Source organism: Gorilla gorilla, chromosome 1, assembly GCF_029281585.2.
Source record: "Gorilla gorilla gorilla isolate KB3781 chromosome 1, NHGRI_mGorGor1-v2.1_pri, whole genome shotgun sequence".
NCBI lineage: Eukaryota > Metazoa > Chordata > Mammalia > Primates > Hominidae > Gorilla > Gorilla gorilla.
This window is the reverse complement of record NC_073224.2, coordinates 154,916,475-154,938,628: the sequence shown is the minus strand read 5'-3', so window position 1 is coordinate 154,938,628 and position 22,154 is coordinate 154,916,475. Positions and strand designations below refer to the sequence as shown.

Below are 22,154 nucleotides of genomic sequence, written 5' to 3'. Positions count from 1 at the left end.
GGTGCGGGATCTATAGCGCCTAGCTCCGGTGAGTGTGAGGCCCCGCTGCAGCCTCCCATTCTGATTTTTGCATACAAGGTGAAATCTTGAATGTCTTAGCGTTTCAAGCCTGAACCTTGTTCCCTCCCTGGGTCTTCCAGTTTCAGACAAGTGCTGTGAAACGAGTGGACAGTCGACTAGACTCTTCTGTAGATTGGGGGCTGGGGCAGAAAGAGCCCTGGGAAACTTTTCCAAGAAATGTAAATAGAAATACCTGAAGTAGACTTTGAACCGTAATCTTTTTCTTCATAAATTATCTGTAAATATTAAACCTAATACCCCTTGTCAGGATTGGATCAGGAACTTTGGTTAATTTTAATTATAATTACTTTGGATGTGTTCTGATTTTTAATTTTTACTTTTTTTTTTTTTTTTTTTGGCCACGGGTAAATTTGTAAAGGTCACTGAATTTCCCTACTAGGGTATTCCTGAAATTAGATCGATACCTAGCAAACCTTTTATAAAACCTGTTTTCAAATCCTAAACCAGTATGCATGGATTACTAATAAATTTTTGCAACAGGGTACAAGAATTTTATGCTGTTCCTCAACCTGGATCCCACATACTGTGAACAAGGTAGATACCAAGAAAGGATATAATTGGCACAGTCAATTCTCAAGTGCAATTTGGAAAATATAATGTAATCTTTAATCCCCATATGCCTACACACGATGTAACGCTATCTCCTTACTTGATGGTAGGAGTTTGAAATGCTTGATTGTTCAGGAACAATCTGAACTTTGAAGAGGTTCACAGTCATAAATGATGGCACTTGCTTAACCCTCGTTTTAGCTGAGTTATAAGGACCGGTGAATAGATAAAGCCAGGTTTTGGAGTCAGACAGATGAGGGCCCAAATTCCCTTCTGTGCCACTTATTGGTCTCTAGGGAGTTACTTACCTTCTCTGAACCCCTTTTCCTTTTATGTGCAATCTGTGAAGTTAGCCGAGAGAAAGGACGAGAGAGAGAGAGAGAGAGAGAGAGAGAGAGAGAGAGAGAGAGAGAGACAGACAGACAGACAGACAGAGAGAGACCGAGACCCAAGTTCAGGCAAGCCTTTATTCAACCTGCCGGCTGCTGCATTACAGACAGAGGAGGCAGCCCTGAGCTTACAAAATGAGGGGTTTATGTGGGGGAGAGAGACCCTGGAGTTGTTTGTTGGTTAACTCTGCCACATATCACCTTGTGACGTTTATGTTACCGGAGGGTGTAGGTAAAGTTTGTTTATACTTCCCACGACCTCCCACTGTGCGGTCCGGATGGTTTGTAATTGGGTTTGCTTTATAGCAGCAAGACTTGATAGGTAAAAGTCTCCTGGCTTCACCGCGGTGCCTAGATAGGGGCTTAGAAATGTAAAAAGGTTTGGGGGAAGGGGAGGGGTGGTACGGAGAGGTTTGCGGGGGTGGGGGGCGGGGGTGTTGGCAGTACCAAGAAGCTTTTTTGGGGTAGCTTGTCCCTAACACAATCTAGCTAATAAAAGGAATGGTGATTTTTAATTAATATGATACATGTAAAGCACCCATTACTATATGAGGCATATGTGATGTGCTTATAAATGCTGATTCCCCCTTTTATTTGGAAGACTTAATGAAAATATCAACCATGTTCATAAATTACAAGACTCAGTATTATTAAGATGTCAGTTTTCACCAAGTTCATTTATAGATTCAACCCAATCTCAATGAAAATTCTAGCAAACTGTTTTGTAGAAATTGACAACCTGATTCTAAAATTCCTATGGAAGCAAATGCAAAGAATCCAGAATAACCAAAGCAATTTTTTAAAAGAAAGATAAAACTGGAGGATTTATCCTACCTATATCTATAAAGCTATTTAAGCTAAACAACTTGGTACTGATGAAGACAGACATATAGACTACACATAGGCAATGGAACAAAATAGAATCCAGAAATAGATTCACACATATATGGTCAATTGATTTCTGACAAAGATGTTAAAACAATGTAAAGGGGAATATTAAACCTTAACAATCAACATAATGATGTTACTGGCTTAAAGGAATATATTGACACCAAATCAAAAGAAAGACAGGAAACGCTGACATCAAAGGTTTACATAAACATTCCTGGAAAGCAAGAGAGGAGTGCATAAAAGAGAAGCGGTAAAGATCTTATCAGTCAATCTTGCTTTTAACTTTTACAATTTTATAAGTTTGTGTTTCTGGACTTGTCAGTGAGTCATTCTTGTAAATAAACATCAATACATTTATAGTCATAAAATACATTTGTTTTTGTTTTTGTTTTTTGAAACAGGGTCTAGCTCTATTGCCCAGGCTGGAGTACAGTTGCTCGATCTCAGCTCACTGCAACCTCTGCGTCCCGGGCTCAAGTGATTCTCCTCCCTCAGCCTCCTGAGTAGCTGGGATTACAGGCACATGCCACCATGCCCACCTAATTTTTGTATTTTTAGTAGAGATGCAGTTTCACCATGTTGGCCAGGCTGGTCTTGAACTCCTGACCTTAGGTGATCTGCCCACGTCGGCCTCCCGAAGTGCTGGGATTATAGGCATGAGCCACCCCACCCGGCCTCAACATATGATTCTATGTAATGCTTTTGTTGTTGCTAGAATATCCAAATGGTATCTTACTATTATAACACATTTTGGTGGACGACTGACTACGTATACAACACTTCTCATAAGATTGTAACAGAGATGAAAAACTCCTGTCACCTAGTGATGTAATAATGTCACCGCAATAACGTTGTAGAGCAATGCGTTATCCACCTATTTGTGGGATGCTGGTGTAAATAAACTACTACTGCACTGCCAGTCTATAAGAGTGTAGCGCATACAGTTATGTGCAGTACATAATACCTGACAATGATAATAAGCAACCATGTGATTGGCTTACATATTTACTATACTATTATCATTATTTTAGAGTATACTTCTGCTTGAAAAAAAAAAAGGCCAGCTGTCAAATAGCCTCAGGATGATTTCCAGAAGAAGATGGTGTTATCATAGGAGATGACACTTCCATGCCTGTTATTACCCCTGGACATCTTCCAGTGAGATAAGATGTGGAGGTAGAAGACAGTGATATTGTTAATCCTGACCTTGTGTAAGCCTATGCTAATGTCTGTGTTTTTGTCTTAGTTTTTAACAAAAAAAAAGTTTTAAAACATTGAAAAATAGAAAAAAGCTTGTAGAATAAGGATATAAATAAAATATTTTTGTATAGCTGTACAATATGTTTGTGTTTTAAGCTGTGTTATTACAAAAGAAAGTTTACTCATTTTAAAAGTTTGGCCAGGCACGGTGGCTCACGCCTGTAATCCCAGCACTTTGGGAGGCCAAGGTGGGTGGATCACAAGGTCAGGAGTTCAAGACCAGCCTGGCCAATATGGTGAAACCCTGTCTCTACTAAAAATACAAAAATTAGCCGGGCTTGGTGGTGGGTGCCTGTAGTTCCAGCTACTCTGGAGGCTGAGGCAGGAGAATCACTTGAACCCAGGAGGCAGAGGTTGCAGTGAGCCAAGATTGCACCACTGCACTCCAACCTGGGTGACAGAGGGAGACTCCGTCTCAAACAAAAATAAAATAAATAAATAAAAGTTCATACCATTTCCATTGTGCAATGAAAAATAAATAAATGAATAAATAATTTAAAATTTCAGGCCAGGAGAGGTGGCTTATCCCTGTTTATCCCAGCACTTGAGAGGCCAAGGCGGGAGGCCTGCTTGAGTCCAGGAGATCGAGACCAGCCTGAGCAACATTGGGAGACCCCATCTCTACAAAAATTTTTTAAAATTATCCAAGGATGATGGCATGTGCCTGTAGTCCCAGCTACTCTGGAGGCTGAGGTGGGAGAATCACTGTGTCCAGGAGGTCGAGGCTGCAGTGAGCCATGATTGTGCCACTGCACTCTAGCCTGGGCGACAGAGCAAGACCCTGCCTCAAAAATAAAAAGTTTATAAAGTAAAAAACTTACAGTAGGCTAACATTAATTTATTATTAAAGGAAGAAAAATGTTTAAAATAAATTTAGTGTAGTCTAAGCGTACATGTTTATAATTTATGGTAGTGTACAGTAATGACCTAGGCCTTCACGTTCACTCACTGCTTACCTACTGACTCACCCAGAGCAACTTCCACTCCTGCAAGCTTCATTCATGGTAAGTCTCCTATACAGGTGTACCATTTTTAATCTTTTTTTTTTTTTTTTTGAGACAGAGTCTCGCTCTGTTGCCCACGCTGGAGTGCAGTGGCACGATCTCAGCTCACTGCAAGCTCCGCCTCCCAGGTTCACGCCATTCTCCTGCCTCAGCCTCCCAAGTAGCTGGGATTACAGCCACCTGCCACCACGCCTGGCTAATTTTTTGTATTTTTAGTAGAGACGGGTTTTCACCGTGTTAGCCAAGATGGTCTTGATCTCCTGACCTTGTGATCCACCCGCCTCGGCCTCCCAAAGTGCTGGGATTACACGCGTGAGCCACCGCGCCTGGCCCCCATTTTTAATCTTTTATATCACATTTTGACTATCCCTTTTCTATATTTAGATATGTTTACGTACACAAATACTAAACACTGTGTTCCAGATGCCTACAGTATTCAGTAAGGTAGCATGCTGTACAGGTTTGTAGCCTGGGAATAATAGGCTATGCTATATAGCCTCGGTGTATAGAAAGCTATCCCATCTACGTTTGTGTAAGTACACTGTATGATGTTCATACAACGACAAAATTACCTAACAATGCACTTGTTACGACGTATCCCCATCATTAAGCTATGCATAACTGTATTTGAATACCCAGTCTTGTTTTCTGCATTTTCCATAGTTTGAATATTCACTGATGGGTTTAGTTCTTTGTAAAACAAAATTTTTTTTTGTTAAAATAGTAAACGAGCTTATATAAAGCAATAGATACCCCAACGTCCAATCTGATAATACTTTGGAAGCACGTTTAACAAGTGAACTGACATGAAGTGCAAAATGAGAGAAATTTTCTCTCATCTGGAATATCTGTCACAAAGCAAAGATGAAATCTATCAGATAAAGAAATTGTTTTATGTGTTTTAAATTGTCACTTGAAGAATTATTTTTTAATTAAAATTTAGAATTTTTTATTTAGAATTTATTTTGCATTGATGCTTCCTTCCTTTAATGATTTTTACTATGAAATATCTATGACAGGTAGTGATCATTATCATATATAATCAAATATATACTGTTCTTCAGTATGTTGGCTGATAATAATAACAAATCATGCTTTTATTATCTTTTTTAAACCAAAATAAACCTCTGAAACTTTTAGTATAATCCTAGCACAGAAAAGATTCAGTTTATTATTATGGTTACTCATTATGTTTTTAAAACATGTAAAGTGTTATGAAAACTACAAAATAACTTATGATTTCAAGAATTCCAATTTTTTGCTCCTGAATCTCAAGCCAATAGATCTCTATGACATTCTTCATATCTGCTGGGTGAAACGGAGCTTTTTTCACATCCTTATCTTCGCATTCAAAATTCCTATCTGTTTTAGAATAACAGCTCAGCTGAAAGTGTCAGGTAGCCTGGGTATTAAATCACACATTTGTAAACCCAAAATACTTTTTACGTTTCTGTCTTCTTACATCTGTACCATTCATCTTTCTCCCCTTAATTTCTTCTTTTTCTCTCAATAAAATTTTTATTTATTTAACACATACATATTCAGCGAGTATTTATTGAGGACTCCTATTTTTCAGTAATGGTATTAGATACTCCCAATGAAAATATTAATAAAATATAGTTGCTGTTCTTAAGGATCTTACAGTCTAGAAGATGATTTTTTAATTTTGAGAAAATTTCAAATACAGAAAAGTACAAAAATAACAATACATTAATGCCATTCAATACCCACAACCCCCCAAATTGAACAAATTTTATATTTTCTTTTGTTTTTGGCCTTCCTAATTTATGAGGAATAAAGCATTATAAAGTTAACCAACTGATATGGTTTGGCTGTGTCTCCACCCAGATCTCATCTTGAATTGTAATCCCCATAATCCCTACATGTGAACGGAGAGACCCTGTGGGAGGTGATTGGACCATGTGGGCGGTTTCCCCCAGGCTGTTCTCATGATAGTGAGTGAGTTCTCAGGAGATCTGATGGTTTTGTAAGTTTTTGACAGTTCCTCCTTCACACACTCACACTCTCTCCTGCCGCCTTGTGAAGAAGATGCCTACTTCTTCTGCCATGATTATAAGTTTCCTGAGGCCTCCCCAGCTATGTGAAACTGTGAGTCAATTAAACTTACTTTGTTTATAAATTACCCAGTCTCAGGTAGTATCTTTGTAGCAGTGTGAGAATGGACTAATACACCAACCCTCCGCAAGTGCAACCTTCTATCATAAATTGGTGTGAATCATTTCAGTCCATTTGTAATACTTTTCTTGAATATATGTTCCCATTATATATAGGAATCATTCATGCATGTTTTTGTTTACAAAGATAGCATTGCTGTGTACCTAATCTTTATCACTTACCTTACCAGTTTGTCTTAAGCTATATCCATCCAAGTTTATTTTAGCAGCTGTATGCCATTTTATTGATTATACCATATCATTCTATGCATTTTACTGCTGATGGACATTTAGGTTTCTGCCATCTTTTGCCATTACAAAAAACAAAAAAATTCAGCAGTGAACATCCACGAATCATTTCCTTAGGCACGTGTGTAAAATTTTCTCTAGGGTAAATATCCAGAAGTAGAATTGCTAGATTATAGGAAGTATTCATTTTCAGTTAATATATACTGCCAAATTACTCTCCAAGGTGGTTGTTCCAAATCCTTTAATGAACATTTGTGGCATACCTTCTATATGCCAACATAGACTTAGACACTGGGACAGGAGGAGTAAGCATGGCAAAAATCCCTGCCCTTGTAGAGTTCACATTTTAGTGGACAAAAACAGTCAAACATAAGTACATAGTGTGTTAGAAGGTGATAAATATTATGAGTAAAAATAAAACGGAGAAAGGAGAATGAGGAAGGCTGAGAAGTTGGCATTTTAAAAAGAGTGGAGAGTAGGCCTCACTGAGAAGTTAACATCTTAGCAAAAACTTGAAGGATATCTTGTTTAAGTTCTCCAGGCAGAGGGAACAGCCAATGCAAAAGAGGAGATGCCTACCTAGTGTGTTTGAGTAACCTCAAGGACACCAGTGTGTCTGCAGTGGTGTGAGCTGCAGGGAGTAATGGTAGGAAATGAAGCTTGTAACAGGAACCAGGTTATGCTGGACCTTGGCCATTGTGAGGACCTTGGCTTTTAAATGGAATGAAATTGGAGCTGTTGGAGGGTATTGAGCAGAAGACTGACATGATATGACTTGTTTTAAAAGTGCATCCCTCTGACTGCAATGTTGAAAATATATCCTAAAAGTATGAAGGATGGAAGAAGAGGTGTGAAGTATGACTCTTAAGTTTGTGCAAAGTGACCCTGAAGATGAAATTGCCATCAGCTAAGATGAAAAAGATGGCAGGAGGAGCAGGTATCTGGGGAGAACCAGCAGTTCAGTTTTTAGTGTGTTTTTGAGATGTCTGTAAAGTGCTTCATAGACTATCTGTTAAAGGGTTAGTTGACTTGGTTTTGTTTTCATTTCTTTCACAGACTAATAATTCTGTAAAATTACAACATAAATAAATTGCTAAAAGAATGAAATAAGGACGTTTGTAATACGAACCTCAATTTTGTTCATACATAACATAAAGTTACTGTGTCAATTTGCTAAAAAGTTTTTAAACACCCAATTTCAGTACTACTTTTATTGCAGCTGGGTAACAATTATTTCATAAACTAGTGGTCTAGTAGCAAATATTTCCTGGCTGGCATTGAAGGAAAGGCCAGGCTTTAGATAACTATGTATTAAACATCCAAGTGGAAATGTCTCGTAGACAGTTGGATACTCAAATCTACTTTTAATAGTCACCAAAGGACAGAGGTAATATCTATACATTCATTTTGAACAGAATTTTGATTAATTCTGGTTCCACAGCTATTCATTGAGAATATGCCACATTTGAGGCACTATCTGGTTTTTCATGGCAATGCTATGAGGAAGGGACAGATTAAAATCTGTGGGCAATCTGGACAGGCTAGTAATTTGGTATCCATTCATACTAATACCCCTTAAAAATGTGTTCACCGTTTTTCTAGTGGAAATAGGGAAAAACTGATTTCTGTTAATAAACATATATATTCTTTCTTTACATTTGAAACAACTTATTAAAAACACGCTTTTCCAAACTAGACAACTTTTGGGGAGAGTGCTGAACTATTCAAAATATAGGTATCAGGCCAGGCACAGTGGCTCATGCCCATAATCCCATCACTTTGGGAAGCGAAGCCAGGCAGATCACTTGAGGTCAGGAGTTCAAGACCAGGCTGGCCAAAATGGTGAAACCCCATCTCTACTAAAAATACAAAAAAATTAGCTGGACGTGGTGGCACACACCTATAATCCCAGCTACTCAGGAGGCTGAGGCACAAGAATCGCTTGAACTTGGGAGGCTGAGGTTGCAGTGAGCCAAGATCATGCCACTGCTCTCCAGCCTGGGTGACAAAGCAAGACTCCATCTTGAAAAAATTAAATCAAAATGTAGGTATCAAAGCAGGCTGAACTCAGGAATGGGAGTATTGCCTTTTGGTTGACCCTCATGATTGGTACTTTTACATGGCAAAATTTTTCAACATAGATTTTATTTCATATCTGAAGCTATTTGGTTGAGAGAAGAATACATTTATGTCTCTCCTGGCATGTAAAAATTTCCCTATGGAAACCCAAACTAACTGACAACCTATTCACAATTCACTACAGGGAAGTTTGGTATCTTTTGAAGAATGCCCCTTAGGGCAGCATTGGTTGCCCTCACCCTTAGTTGTTCAATGTGGTTGCTCTTGCCCTTTATCTGGCCTGGCTCTGACGAAAGCATTATCATCCCAAATTTTGCAGATGAGATTTAGAGAGTTTAATAACTTGTCTAATGCCACCTATGCAGAAAGTGACAAATTTAGGCTTCAACATAATTTTCTTACTTTAAATACAATATTTGAGTGACTTCACTTTAAAAAATATTTAAGTGCTCTAATGACAATAAAAATTATATATGTAGAACTGATATTCACTGGCTTTTAATGCTTTATGATATTGTAGACTGTCACTACCATACAATGACTCTCCCACCACCAACTATTTCTGGGTGTAGAGAGTTAAGTCTCAGCCATACTGACAAGTAAGTCCACTCTGCTACCACATGGCCCTGTTTTTACCTCCACAGCTCTTGCTTTGGCCCTTCTGGAGATATCTACTGCCTGAAGACTGCAGATGAGTGCTAGAGCCCTGCCTTCTCTTATGGGAAGGGCCAGCAATTCTGGAGCCACATGGGGCCTGTGTCCTCCTTAGTCCCCAGTAGACTCAAGCTATTCTGTGCAGTTAAGAATGCCTTTCTCCTGACTTTAATGTTGTATAGATCCTAATTTCTCATTGATATTCTAGTCCATTTTTTTTTCTAGAATTGCCAAAATTGGCCCTTTCTTCCAACAGCTAAATCTTTGTCCCAGGGTCAGGCTTTTTTGTCTCTTTTTCTCCTTTCTGAAGCTGAGTACTCTTCAGATGCTTCTCACTTCCTCATGCAATAGGTTGTGGTAGTTTCCCCAAGTGCTTGGAAAATATGTAGTAATCCCAGCAGTTTAGGGCTCAGACAAGAACATTTCTCCCTTCCAGACATAAAATAGGGTCCTCCACGCCTAGTTTCTGAGCTAACTCTTTTAAAAAAAATCCATAAAAGGAATGAGTCACTCACCAAAATAACTAGTAAAAATCTACCTCATATCAATTTATCAGATTGTCCTTTTGTAAACCCAATCTGAAACTTATCAAGATGTCCTTAAAGAATCAGAGAAATATTTTCAATTATGACTTCTTGACTCTTTAGATGTTCACTCAATCAATAAAACTAAAACTAATTTTTACATATCTTCAAGTTTCAGGGAAATTCAATTCAACCTCCCCTGGAAGAGCATGGACATATTCACCAGCTACCATGATGATATTTCATTTCTGACCACTCCCATGAAAGAACAGATGGTCAATCAATCATGAATTTGTAACATGAAGAAATTTCTAAACATTTCCAATTTAACTTTTAACTTTCTTGGTATTGTGACTTATGACTCATTCCATCAAATGGACATCCTCTTGGCATGTCTCTAAAGAAAAGATGACAGAAGGGCTTGGTGTCTCAGCCAGATCACAAGGTTATATAATTCTTACTTCCTTAAATCTGACCGTGAAGGATTATAATTTTTTTTAAGGAAAGCAAATTATTTGGAAAAATACAAAGAAGCTTCTGTTAGAGAGTTTCTTTTAGATTTACTTCCAAGAATAGTAAATCAATTACATAATTAAATATATGTTTTATTAAATACCTATGTCCAGCCGGCCATGGCGGCTCACATCTGTAATCCCAGCACTTTGGGACACCAAGGCTTGGGCCCAGAAGTTCAAGACCAACCTGGGCAACATAGTGAGATCCCCTCTCTAAACAACAACAACAACAAACCAAAACCTATGTTTGACATTATATCACAGTGTGATATAAAGGATATAAAGGAAATATAAAGTAATGAGACACCATCCCTGCCTTAAAGTCTAGAGGGGGAGACATCTATCTAAACAAGCTATTGCAACACAATGTAATACTTGCTATAATGGAAAAATAGAGGAAAGAGTGTCTAATTCTATCGAGTGCCTGTATGGCTGGACAGAGAAGGTGACATTTGAGTTGGGTCTTGAAAAATAAATAGTCATTTACCAAGTAATGAGGATGAAGAAAGGCATTACAGATGGAGGCAGAGGTAGAAGTGGTGGCAGCGGGATGAGCAGACACACAGTTGTAACCCAGCACAGCACAGGGGACCAGTCAGGAGCTGTGTAACCAGAGCTCTGGCTCTCAACCTGAGACCCACACACTCCTGGACCTGCACAGCAGTATGTCAGGGGCTGTGCAAAACCACAGGATGAGCATGTCACAGTTGCCTAAGGTTTCTTTGTGTTTATTCAATTTTCTGTCAATTTCAGTTAATAGTGGCTTTAGACATTTTTTAAAAAATTGAAACAAACACGAATCCATTGCAGAGCCAAATGCAAAAACTTCATAAATTCTTTATATGAAACAAATATATCTCAGTTGCAGAAGTCTATTTCATGTTATAAACCTTTTTTCCATCAACCTACTACTCACTCCTGGCCCCTGTGATTTCCTGCTCCTTGGCTGTTAAGGGTCTTCCGTTAAGAAGCACTGGACTAAAATGTGGGTTGGGCTGGGGACAGAGGCAGGAAATGAGGTTAGAAAAATAACTAATTACCTTCCAGATTTATTTCCAGTGTCTTTCAGAACCCTGTTTATACAGGGTTTCATATGCCAGGTTGAGCATATTTAAGCAGGGTGACGTCAGGATTCAAACTATGGAAAATTATGTGGCAACTTGGCAAATAAATTAGAGGGAAAGAGATAGAACAAGTCAAAAGACTATTGCTACCGTCTAGGTGAGAGATAAGGCATATCTGAAATAAGGCAGAGGCAGAGGATGGCTAAGAGAAAATGGATTATTTGAGAGACAAGAAAGAAAAATGACAGAACTTAAATGATATGTTGACTGTGGGCAGTAGAAGAGGAGTCAAAGATGACTTTCAGATTTCGTTTTGCAACTGATGGACAATGATACTATTACCTAGGGTAGAAAATAAAGAAGGAAAAAAAGTTTCTGAAAGATAATGAGTTGACTTTGGCTCTGCTAAGTTGTGGTGCTATGGTCATTCATTCATTCACTACATTTAATCTTTATTTAGCATCTACTAAACAACATGAACTGAACTAGACAGGTAGTTGGAAATGTCCAGTAGCTAGAGGAAATTCAAGTATGGAATTTAAGAGATATGTTAGGCTGAGAATGTAGAAATGGAAGTCCAGTGTGTTTAGTGGTGATGGCTGAAGCTAAGGGGAATATATGATGCCGATGCCACCAGGAGAGTGCGAAGAGTGAGAAAAGAAGACTCAAGACTGAGCCCAGGGGAAAACGAATCTTCCACTTCCTGGGAGTGGACAAGCTGGAAAAAAGTTGTCAGAATGTTTAGATAATACCTCTTTTTTAGTTTTTGTTTCTTCATAATTTGTATTGTAAAATTCATTTGAATTTTGTGAACACAAATTCTTCAGAAATCTATATAATCTTTCTGCACATAACGTAAAAATCTTCATTCAGGATCCTTAAAGTCTCATATGTTATAAATGATTAGCCTCTTCTCAATTAAAGATTTTATTTAAATTGGGTGTAAAAATTAATTTAGACCAATTACAGAAGTCAATTACATTGTTTTATTAAATTCTGCCAGTTTACAAATTAGGAAGTTATTATTATTTATTATTATTTTTTAAGACGGACTCTCGCTCTGTCGCCCAGGCTGGAGTGCAGTGGTGCGATCTTGGCTCCCAGGTTCAAGCGATTCTCCTGCCTCAGCCTTCTGAGTAGCTGGGACTTACAGGTGCGCGCCACCACGCCTGGCTAATTTTTTTGTATTTTTAGTAGAGACGGGGTTTCACCGTGTTAGCCAGGATAGTCTCGATCTCCTGACCTCGTGATCTGCCTTCCTCAGCCTCCCAAAGTGCTGGGATTACAGGCATGAGCCACCGCACCAGCCCCCTGAAGTCTCATATGTTATAAATGATCAGCCTCTTCTCAATTAAAGATTTTATTTAAATTGGGTGTAAAAATTTATTTACACCAATTACAGCAGTCAATTACATTACTTTATTAAATTCTGCCACTTTACAAATTAGACAGTTATAATTATTTTTTAAGGGAAAAGAGGAGAACAGTGTTCAGAGAGTTGAGCGTCACTGCATGAATCCCACCGGACTCCTAATCACAGATAAAATGAACCTTGGGTTACTCACGGATTCTCCCCGGAGACTCATATTTACAGCTTGAGTCAAATTCTAAACAAAAGTTATTCTGGCAAGAAGGAAATGTAACCCATTAGGGTTCTGTGGCGCCCACGACAACCGGTGGGGCGCAGCTTCCTCTCCACTCCCTAGGAGGGCCCAGCTCGCTGCAGGGGGTGGGCAGGAAAGCTGCCCGAAAGGATTCTGAGCGGGCAGCCTCCTTAACATTTTCTCTCCTGGTTCCTAGGGTCCACACCCCAAAAAGATTCTTCTCTGGCTGAGATTGCGGTGGGTGTGAGGCATGGACCGAGCCTGTTAGACCTGGGGTCAGGCCGGGCCACTGTCATTAATATACTTAAGCCACAAAACTCTTTCCTTGGTAGTGGAAAGCTGCTGGCCCCACCCGGTTCGCGTTGTGACGTCACATATTGGCAACCAATCACAAGTCTGCTTTGAAAGATACTGTTAGGGAGCGGACACTGTATTGGTAGAGATGCTCTGTCAATCTCGCAGAGGAATCGCCTCTTTTCTCTTAGCGACAGATGCGTCCTGGCAACAGTCGGCAGAGTTGCTGCGGTTTTTGCCCTTGCGATTTGTTTTTCTGAGAGAGGAGAGTCAAACTCCCACCTCCAGCTCTCGAAGGAGCTTTTCCTGAGGGCACTGCAAAGAGGCTCCTTTTCCTTCAGATCAGCAGTATCAGGTAAGAGAAGCTCTGAATGGGAAACGCGGCGTGGAAAACAAGTATTTTACTCACTCTTTGAAGGGTATTTGAACACTCGCTGTGTCGGCAATGTGCTAGGCTAGTGGCAGTGAAGACTACAAAAAACACAAGTCTTTCCCTGCTTTCAAAGAGCTTCCAGCCTCGTGAGGGAAACAAAAATAGCAATGAGAGAGCAGTTAACGACACTCTAAGAACTTTAAGGGCACGTACTGTCTTGTTCCCATGTTATATATACCCAGTGACTATCATATTGCCTAGTACATACTAGGAACTCAATAAACCATGAATGAGTGAGTTAATGAATGAATGAATGAATGCCAAAACAGCATGATTCTGATTATCCGTCTAGGGGCGGGGGTCAAACAATAAAAGATTAATGTGGGCTGAAATAGATTACTTCAGGACTGTTTAGAAAGGGCTGGAGTAGATAAACAGTGAGGAAGATGAACAAGGAACACAAACTCTTTGAAAGTAAGGACATTGTCTTATTCCCCTAGTGACTAGTTTACCCAGTACCTAATTGCTGCTCAATACTTTCTCCTTCTTCTTGTGTATGGTGAATGCTAAATGAATTCACAGCAAACATTTAGGAAGCTCTGAGTTTGAAGCCCTCTGCCTTTGCAGAGGCCTGACATAAGTAATTACACATAGTATGATTGGAAAGTGTCAGGGAGAACAAGATTGTTTCAGCCTGAGTGAGGAAGTCAGGGAGGCTTCCGGCTTTGGGGGAAAAGTTCATAATTGCCTTGAATGATGAGAAAGATTGAAGCAAGCAGAGAGATGCCTGCATGGTGTGGACCAGGAGCAGCAGGAGGGGTGGGAGGGAAGGGGATTCTCCAGAGAGGGAGGTGGGAAAGTCCTGGACTGTTTGGGAATGAATGGAAACCGTGTGAGGCTGGAATAGAACTGGAAAGGCTGACGCAGTGAGGCAGACTGTGAAAGTATTGAAGGCCGTACTTATGTGAGTTCGGACTCTATTTTGTTTTGCAAAGTCTGGTGTGTAGACCACCAGTGCAAGACTGTCTCACAATGCTTTTAAAAATACAGAGTCCCAGGCTCAACCCAGACCAGCAAAATCAAAGGATGTCCAGGAAATTTGCATTTCAAATGAGCTCCATTTCTACAGTCTGGAAGAGAATGCTACTGTGAATGATAGGGACCCACAAAAGTCATTTTACAGGGAAGAGACTTGATAAGAGATGCATTTTTGGAGAGCTCTGAGGTTGGCCTCTTCAGTAGTTGTTCTGGTTAGAACAGAGGCAGAGAGGCCAGTTAAGTGTCCATGATCTAGGGCAGAGGATTCAGGGAGGAGAATCTGTGGATTTTTTAAATTACATATTTATTTTCACTAACCACCAATTGAAATGTATTCAATTGGTAACAAACCACAGTAGTACTCACAGGCCTGTGACTTTGTTAGCAACTCTTTTCATATTACATTATAGAGATTGTAAATATATTATTTATACTCATCATTACCTCACAATTAAGGTAGTTATTAGAACCACAGCTAGATTTTGTTATTTAACGTGTTAATAAAGAAGTACAAATTATTTTATCATAATTTAAAAATATATTTTAATAACTATATTTCCATATAATCTGTCTTCTTTGTAATCCCATGTTTTTATTTGATGCATGGGCTTCACCAGGCTGCCAAAGGTTCATGGCACAAAACAGGGTTGGAGCTCCAGTTTTGGAGGACATGTTAAAGACCTGAACCAGAGGAGGCTGTGGGAGAGAAGGGCTTGGAATTCAGAAGATATTTGGAAGGGAGAAGTAATAGGATAGCATCTACTCAAATAAGTGAATATCCAATCTTGGAAAGAAGTGGAAATAGGTATGGAAGGAAGGAAACAAGAGTATAGACTAATAGACATTGTAGGAATAGTTGTCTCTAGGGGTGGATGCTGTATACTTGCCAAAATATGGCTGAAGGGCCCAGGAGAATCTTGAAGTTTAATCAGGGTGTTAGTGAAGATTTACTGAGAATCAATAGTTCTTGGAGACACATTTACCAGAGGCCCAAGATGTTAGTCTTGGGTTTTATTCTAAATCAATGTTTGTTTGTTTTTTATTTTAAAAAGATATCCCTGGAGAGGTACCTCACGCCTGTAATTCCAGCATTTTGGGAGGCCGAGGCAGGAGGATTGCTTGAGGCCAGGAGTTCTAGACCAGACTGGGCAACGAAGCCAGACCTTACCTCTTAAAAATAAAATAAAAAGCCAGGTGCAGTGACTCACGCCTGTAATCCCAGCACTTTGGGAGGCCGAGGCAGGCAGATCACCTGAGGTCAGGAGTTCAAGACCAGCCTGGCCAACATGGCAAAACCCCATCTCTACTAAAAAATAAAAAATTAGCTGGGCGTGTTGGTGGACACCTGTAATCCCAGCTACTTCGGAGGCTGAGGCAGGAGAATCGCTTGAACCCGGGAGGCGGAGGTTGCAATGAGCTGAGATTATGCCATTGCACTCCAGCCTGGGTGACAGAGCGAGACTCTGTCTCAATTAAAATAAATAAATAAATGTAGAAAGATGGAAACAAGCATTATGAGCTTATAAATTATTTGGGAAGAGGAAAGAGGATGATGGCCACCTAGATAAGGTCAGCTAATTGAAGAAGACCTGGGAAGATAAGACTTTCTTAAGGAAGACCCCAGTTAAAGAGAAGGTGCCAGTGCTACAAGTCCTTTCATAATCAAGATCTCTTGGCTGGGAATAAGCCACACATACACACAGGCAACAAATGAGAGCATGTAAACAGGTGTGTGCTATCAACCTAGATAGCAAGCAGAGAGGGGGACTCTCTAAAATAAAATGTTTATTTGAGAATAGGCATTACAATGGGAAGATGCATGCGGTAGTAAACTATATGTATATTCAGGGAGATAAAAGGACACAAACGTTTTTAAAGGAAAAATGAGGAGGATTATATCATTGTCTTCAGATAGTTATCCTTGGCTACAGAATCAGTGACAAGGGTGGCACCAGTCTGAGGTTGGACAGGCAGTTCCTGGGCAGATATCCTTGCAGAAGTATTTGTGTGTGTGTGTGTAGAGTGGCAATGGCCTTTATGCAAGGTTGTGATTCTGTATAGTCTTTTGTGATAGTTCTTGTTATCAGGCATTTGTGACATACACTCCCTTCATGGCCTTCCCTAGCTCTGTTTGTCTGAGTTTTTAACACAAGTGGCTCCATGCTGATTCCGACAACTTTCATAATGCACTGCATGAATAAAGTGAAGAGAGGAGATTAATAGCTGTTTAAATCACTGTATTATGACAATTTAATTTATGTTACTTATGGCTTCATCTATAGTAGTTAACCTCCTGAATAACAGAAGCATCATAAAAGGATATAGTCATGGGCAAGTTGGAGAGTTAGTTTGGAAGCAGATCGTAGACAGCTGTGAATTCAGTGTTCCTCATAATCAAGTGGTGCACCATCACAGGTTTTGATCTGTTATGCAGGGGACTTACCCAGTACACACTTTTGTCAACCTCTAATGTCTCTTGCTGTTAACACAGAATCTAGAAAATGTGACCTTTGTGCATTGATGGCAAAAGGTGTTCTGAAATGGGTAAATTAATTTACAAAGAAAATAAGTAGTTTTAATATCAAGAATGTTTTTAATAAAAATGCTTAAACATTTCTAAGTATTACCTTCCAAAATTTCTATTTTGAAATCCACTCAGCTCTAGTGGTTTGAAAACCAGTCAAAACACAAGCCACTGGGTTAGGCACAACATTGATTTTAGGAGTAGATGAATTATCTCTTCTGCTACTCTTTTTTTTTTTTTTTTTTTTTGAGATGGAGTCTCGCTCTGTTGCCCAGGCTGGAGTGCAGTGGCATGACCTCGGCTCACTGCAAGCTCCGTCTGCCTCCTGAGTTCACACCATTCTCCTGTCTCAGCCTCCCGAGTAGCTGAGACTACAGGCGCCTGCCACCACGCCTGGATAATTTTTTTGTATTTTTAATAGAGACGGGGGTTTCACTGTGTTAGCCAGGATGGTCTTGATCTCCTGACCTCAGGATCCGCCCGCCTCGGCCTCCCAAAGTTTTGGGATTACAGGCGTGAGCCACTGCACCTGGCCTCTTCTGCTACTCTTAATAATTACAAATTGATTTCAGCTGGGAACAGAAAAAATGTTATGCATATTTCAAAGTAAACTTAGACTAAAGTAGGATTGGATATTGAAAATTTTTTCATAAGCTTTTAATATGCAACTTAATAGAAAAAAGTTTGTTAAATATAACACATTTATGAAATATTCAATTAATTTTATGAAAAAAAACTTCAGTAAGCCCTGCTATAATTTGAAAGTAATATCTTTGTTGGGGATTTGTTTTTAAAAAGAAAGATCTACGTAAAAAATAAACCTTGAATACATGTGTTTATTGAAATTATAAAAAGTGTATTATTCATTTGGTTTCGATACCCCCAATTAAAAGTTATTTATTTTCTAGACATAATGTTGGTAGGATTTTCATTATTTACAATTACTAAAATAAACTGCAAAATTTTGCCTAAAACTGAAATATAATATAAGGTGGCTACTCCCAAAGTAATCATTTTCCTTTCAGTTTAGACTATATTCACCGGGCTCTCTTCAGCTTATGAATGTTTCTATCTATGGTGCCTAGAAATGTAGATATTATGCTTTTTAGTGAAGAAGAATTAAGACCCCTAAAAGCCTTTAGAACAACCTGGTCACTAGTACCTGGTCACTAGTCACTCTGCCCTTAGTCCCTAGTCAGTAATTTAGACAGAAGTCAATTAACGTTTGTGAAAGTAGTAAATGAGCTGTTCAGGTAAGGCAGCTTGCATTAATGCACATTCCAATTTTGGTGCCTAATTTATTGCCGAAAATTTGACTTTGTTTTTCCCTGAAAACTGGAAACTCAAATTATCTACAGAGCATTTAATAGCAGCGTTTGAAAAGAACAGGACACTTGTTTGCTTTGATTATTTGGGGGATGATTGTAAACTGATACCTGTATTCAAGTTTAATTCTACGGCAGCACTTCTTAATTCCTGGAACCTGTGGATATGTTACCATATATGGCAAAGAAGTAAAGTCACAGATGAAATTAAGATCAGCGGAACTTAACATAGGGAGATTATCCTGGATTATCTAGGTAGGCCCAGTGTAGTCACAAGGGTCCTTAGAAGTGAAAGACAAATAAGAGGTTAGAGTATGCTATGTGAGACTTAACTCTCCCTTCTGACTTTGAAGTTGGAGGATGGGGCCACAAACCAAGAAGTGCTGGTGGGCTCTAGAGACTGGAAAAGGCAAGAAAGCAGATTCTCTCTTAGAGGCTCTGGAAAGAAAGGAATGCAGCCCCGCTGACTCTGGTTTAAGCCCAGTGAGACCTGTGTCAGGTATCTGAACTACAAAGCTGTAAGATAATAGATTTGTGTAGTTTTAAGTCACAAAATTTGTGGTAATTTGTTACAGCATTAAGAGAAAACTAATACAGCATGCGTATAGAGTATTCCACAGACCATTAGGTAGAAGCCTTTTGTTTAGACTGGAAATTCATAGGCTAAGCATGGCAGAAGGGAAGGAGGACCAAGAGTTATTAATCTAACTTTTTTTTTTTTTTTAGTATGTTCACTGTGCTAGTTACAGGGATTACAAAAATTGGAAAGAAAATACAATCCCCATGCTCACAGAGTTTATAGTCTAGTTTGCAGTCTAACTTCATATACCTTCAGTTGAACTCCTGAACTTCTCTTTCAAATCTGCTGTTCCCATGGGATCTCCATCTCAATAAATAGCAACTCCATGCTTTCAATTTCTTAGGCAAAATTCATTGATGTTATCCTTCTCATAAGCGATATGTTCAAGTCACCAGTGAATCTTATTGGGTCTACTTAACAAAAATACCCAGAATCCAGTCACTTTTCCCATATCACTTTCACCTCCCTGATCTAAGCACCCTCATCTCTCCCATGGATTTTTAAATGTCTCGCAACTGGATTTCCTGCTTCAGCCTTTTCCTTGCTGCAGTCTTTTCTCAACACAGCAGTCATATTGATCCTTAAACTGTGGGACAGATGGAGTAAAGTAACTTCTCAGCTCAAAACCATCCAGTAGCTCTCCACCTCATTCAGAGTGAAAGCCAAGGTCCTAATACATGACCTAGCCCCGCTTGTGGTATATTATATAGCTGTTTCCAATTATTTCATTCCCAGCCACTACCTCCCGTACCTGTAAGAGGATCATACATTCCCACCTTCTGCCAATCAGGCAGAGAATCCCTCCCCCATTATCAGGATTGACTTACTTGCTTGGGCCAATAGAATGTGAACAGGAGGCACAATATGTCAGTGCCAAGGAGAAAGTTAGGAAGCATTATGTAGTTCCGTTAGCTCTCTTGCTTTTTTCTCTGCTGTGAAAGTGGTATGTGTGAAATAAGGCCTGCTTCTTCAGCCTGGATCCCGGAATAAGACTTGCAGCAGCTCATCCACACCACAGTGCATAGCATGAGAAGAAATAAATGTTTGTTACCATATGTCACTGAGATGTAGGGGTCATTTGTTACTGCAGCAAAGCTGACTAATATATCCCTGTCACCTTTCTGACCAGCTTTGCCTGTAGTCTTTCCCTGACTCTGCTCCAGCCATCATGACCTTCTTGCTGTTTTCTTAAATATGCCAGGCATGATCCTGCCCCAGAACCTTTAAACATACTGTTCCCTCCACCTGAAAATACTCTTCCTCTCCCAGATATCTGTGTTTCTTGCTTTCTCCTTTTTCAGGTCTTTGTTCCAATGTCCAGTTCCTTTTCTTACCTTATTTTTCTCCTTAGTAGTTCTCACCACTTAAAATACTAATTATATTTTCCTCCTTTATTTATTTGTTCTGTCTTCCCCTAGAATGTGAGCTTGCACAAGGGGTTTTGCCTATTTTGTTCACTGCTGTATCCCTAACACCTAGGATAGCATCTGGTGCAGCATAGTCACTCAATATATGTATGTGGAATAAATAGTGGTGGTGGTGATGGTGTGTGCGTGGGGTGAGGCTAAGTGGTGTGAAGAGTTTTTCACCATGTTGGCCAGGTTGATCTTGAACTCCTGACCTCACGATCCACCCACCTCGGCCTCCCAAAATGCTGGGATTACAGCCATGAGCGTGCCACATACTCCAGCCTGGGCGACAGAGCAAGACTCTGTCTTGGGGAAAAAAAGAAAGTTTTTCAAGTATTTTACATCAAACTAAAATGCAGCTGGGATAGCATATGGAGAAGGGGTACATTGATAAGGAATCTTCTGAAAAAAAGGAATAGATGAAAGATTTGAAATTATGCTAAGACTGGGAAGTGATATGGAGGACATTTGACAGTCTAAAGAGTTGAGTCAGATCCATTCATTGCAGAATATCTTAAAAATAGAAATTGTCAGAATCATAAAATATTGATTAGATAATAAAATCCTGCTTTTTAGCTGGACGCGGTGGCTCATGCCTGTAATCCCAGCACTTTGGGAGGCCGAGGCGGGTGGATCACCAGGTCAGGAGTTCGAGACCAGCCTGGCCAATATGGTGAAACCCCGTCTCTACTAAAAATACAAAAATTAGCCGGGCGTGCTGGCGTGCACCTGTAGTCCCAGCTACTTGGGAGGCTTAGGCAGGAGAATCACTTGAACCTGGGAGGCAGAGGTTGCAGTGAGCTGAGACCGTGCCACTGCACTCCAGCCTGGGCAACAGAGTGAAACTCTGTCTCAAAAAAAAAAAAAAAAAAAAAAAATTCCTGCCTTCCTAGGTAAAGTCAATGATTTAAAATAGTTTCATTTGCAATGAAACACAGCAGTTATCATTGAAATCCAAGGGATCATCTAGTACAGAGGTTAAGAATGTGGCTATTGGAGCCAGGCTGCTTGGGCTCACAGCCTGAGCTAAATGGCTCCACTGCCTATTGCGCTCTGTGTCCCTTCAGGAGAGTCACCTGAACCTCTTGGGGCCTCGTTTCCTCATTATAAAATGGAGATGAAGATAATAGTAATAATAAAATGTGGTTATCTAGTATTCAATAGTACAGTAGGAAAATTATAGTTAACCATAATCCATTGCATATTTCAAAATGCTAGAAGAATTGTAATGTTCCCAACACAAAGATAAATGTTTCAGATGATGGATAATCCCAGTTATGCTGATTTGACCATTATACATTGTATACATGTATCAAAGTATCACATGTACCCCCAAATATGCACAACTATTATATGTCAATAAAAATGTTTTAATGTGGTTAAGATTAAATTAAAAACGCAAGTAAAGTACTTGGAACTGTGCTTGGCACATAGTAAGCACTTCACAAATGTGAGCTATTATTTTTATCATTTAAAAAAATTCATATGAGAAAATCTAAAGGGAAGATGTTTACACAGGAACACAGACACACTCACATCCACACTTTGGACAAGATTTTGTGATCCAGCACCTA

At 39.5% G+C, this 22,154-nt stretch overlaps 1 protein-coding gene across 3 annotated transcripts in view; it reads left to right on the top strand.

The window, feature by feature from the left end:
* The first annotated feature begins 13,503 nt into the window (after positions 1-13,503).
* DNAI3 (dynein axonemal intermediate chain 3) overlaps positions 13,504-22,154 on the top strand; it is a 73,038-nt gene continuing 64,387 nt past the window's right edge. For 2 of the 3 annotated variants that reach the window (XR_008668629.2, XM_055351565.2), the window contains exon 1: positions 13,529-13,686. The gene's annotated coding sequence lies outside the window, so the exon portion shown is untranslated. Of the gene's footprint in view, positions 13,687-22,154 lie in introns of all 3 variants that reach the window. The other variant, XM_031004327.3, reaches the window with a different exon arrangement.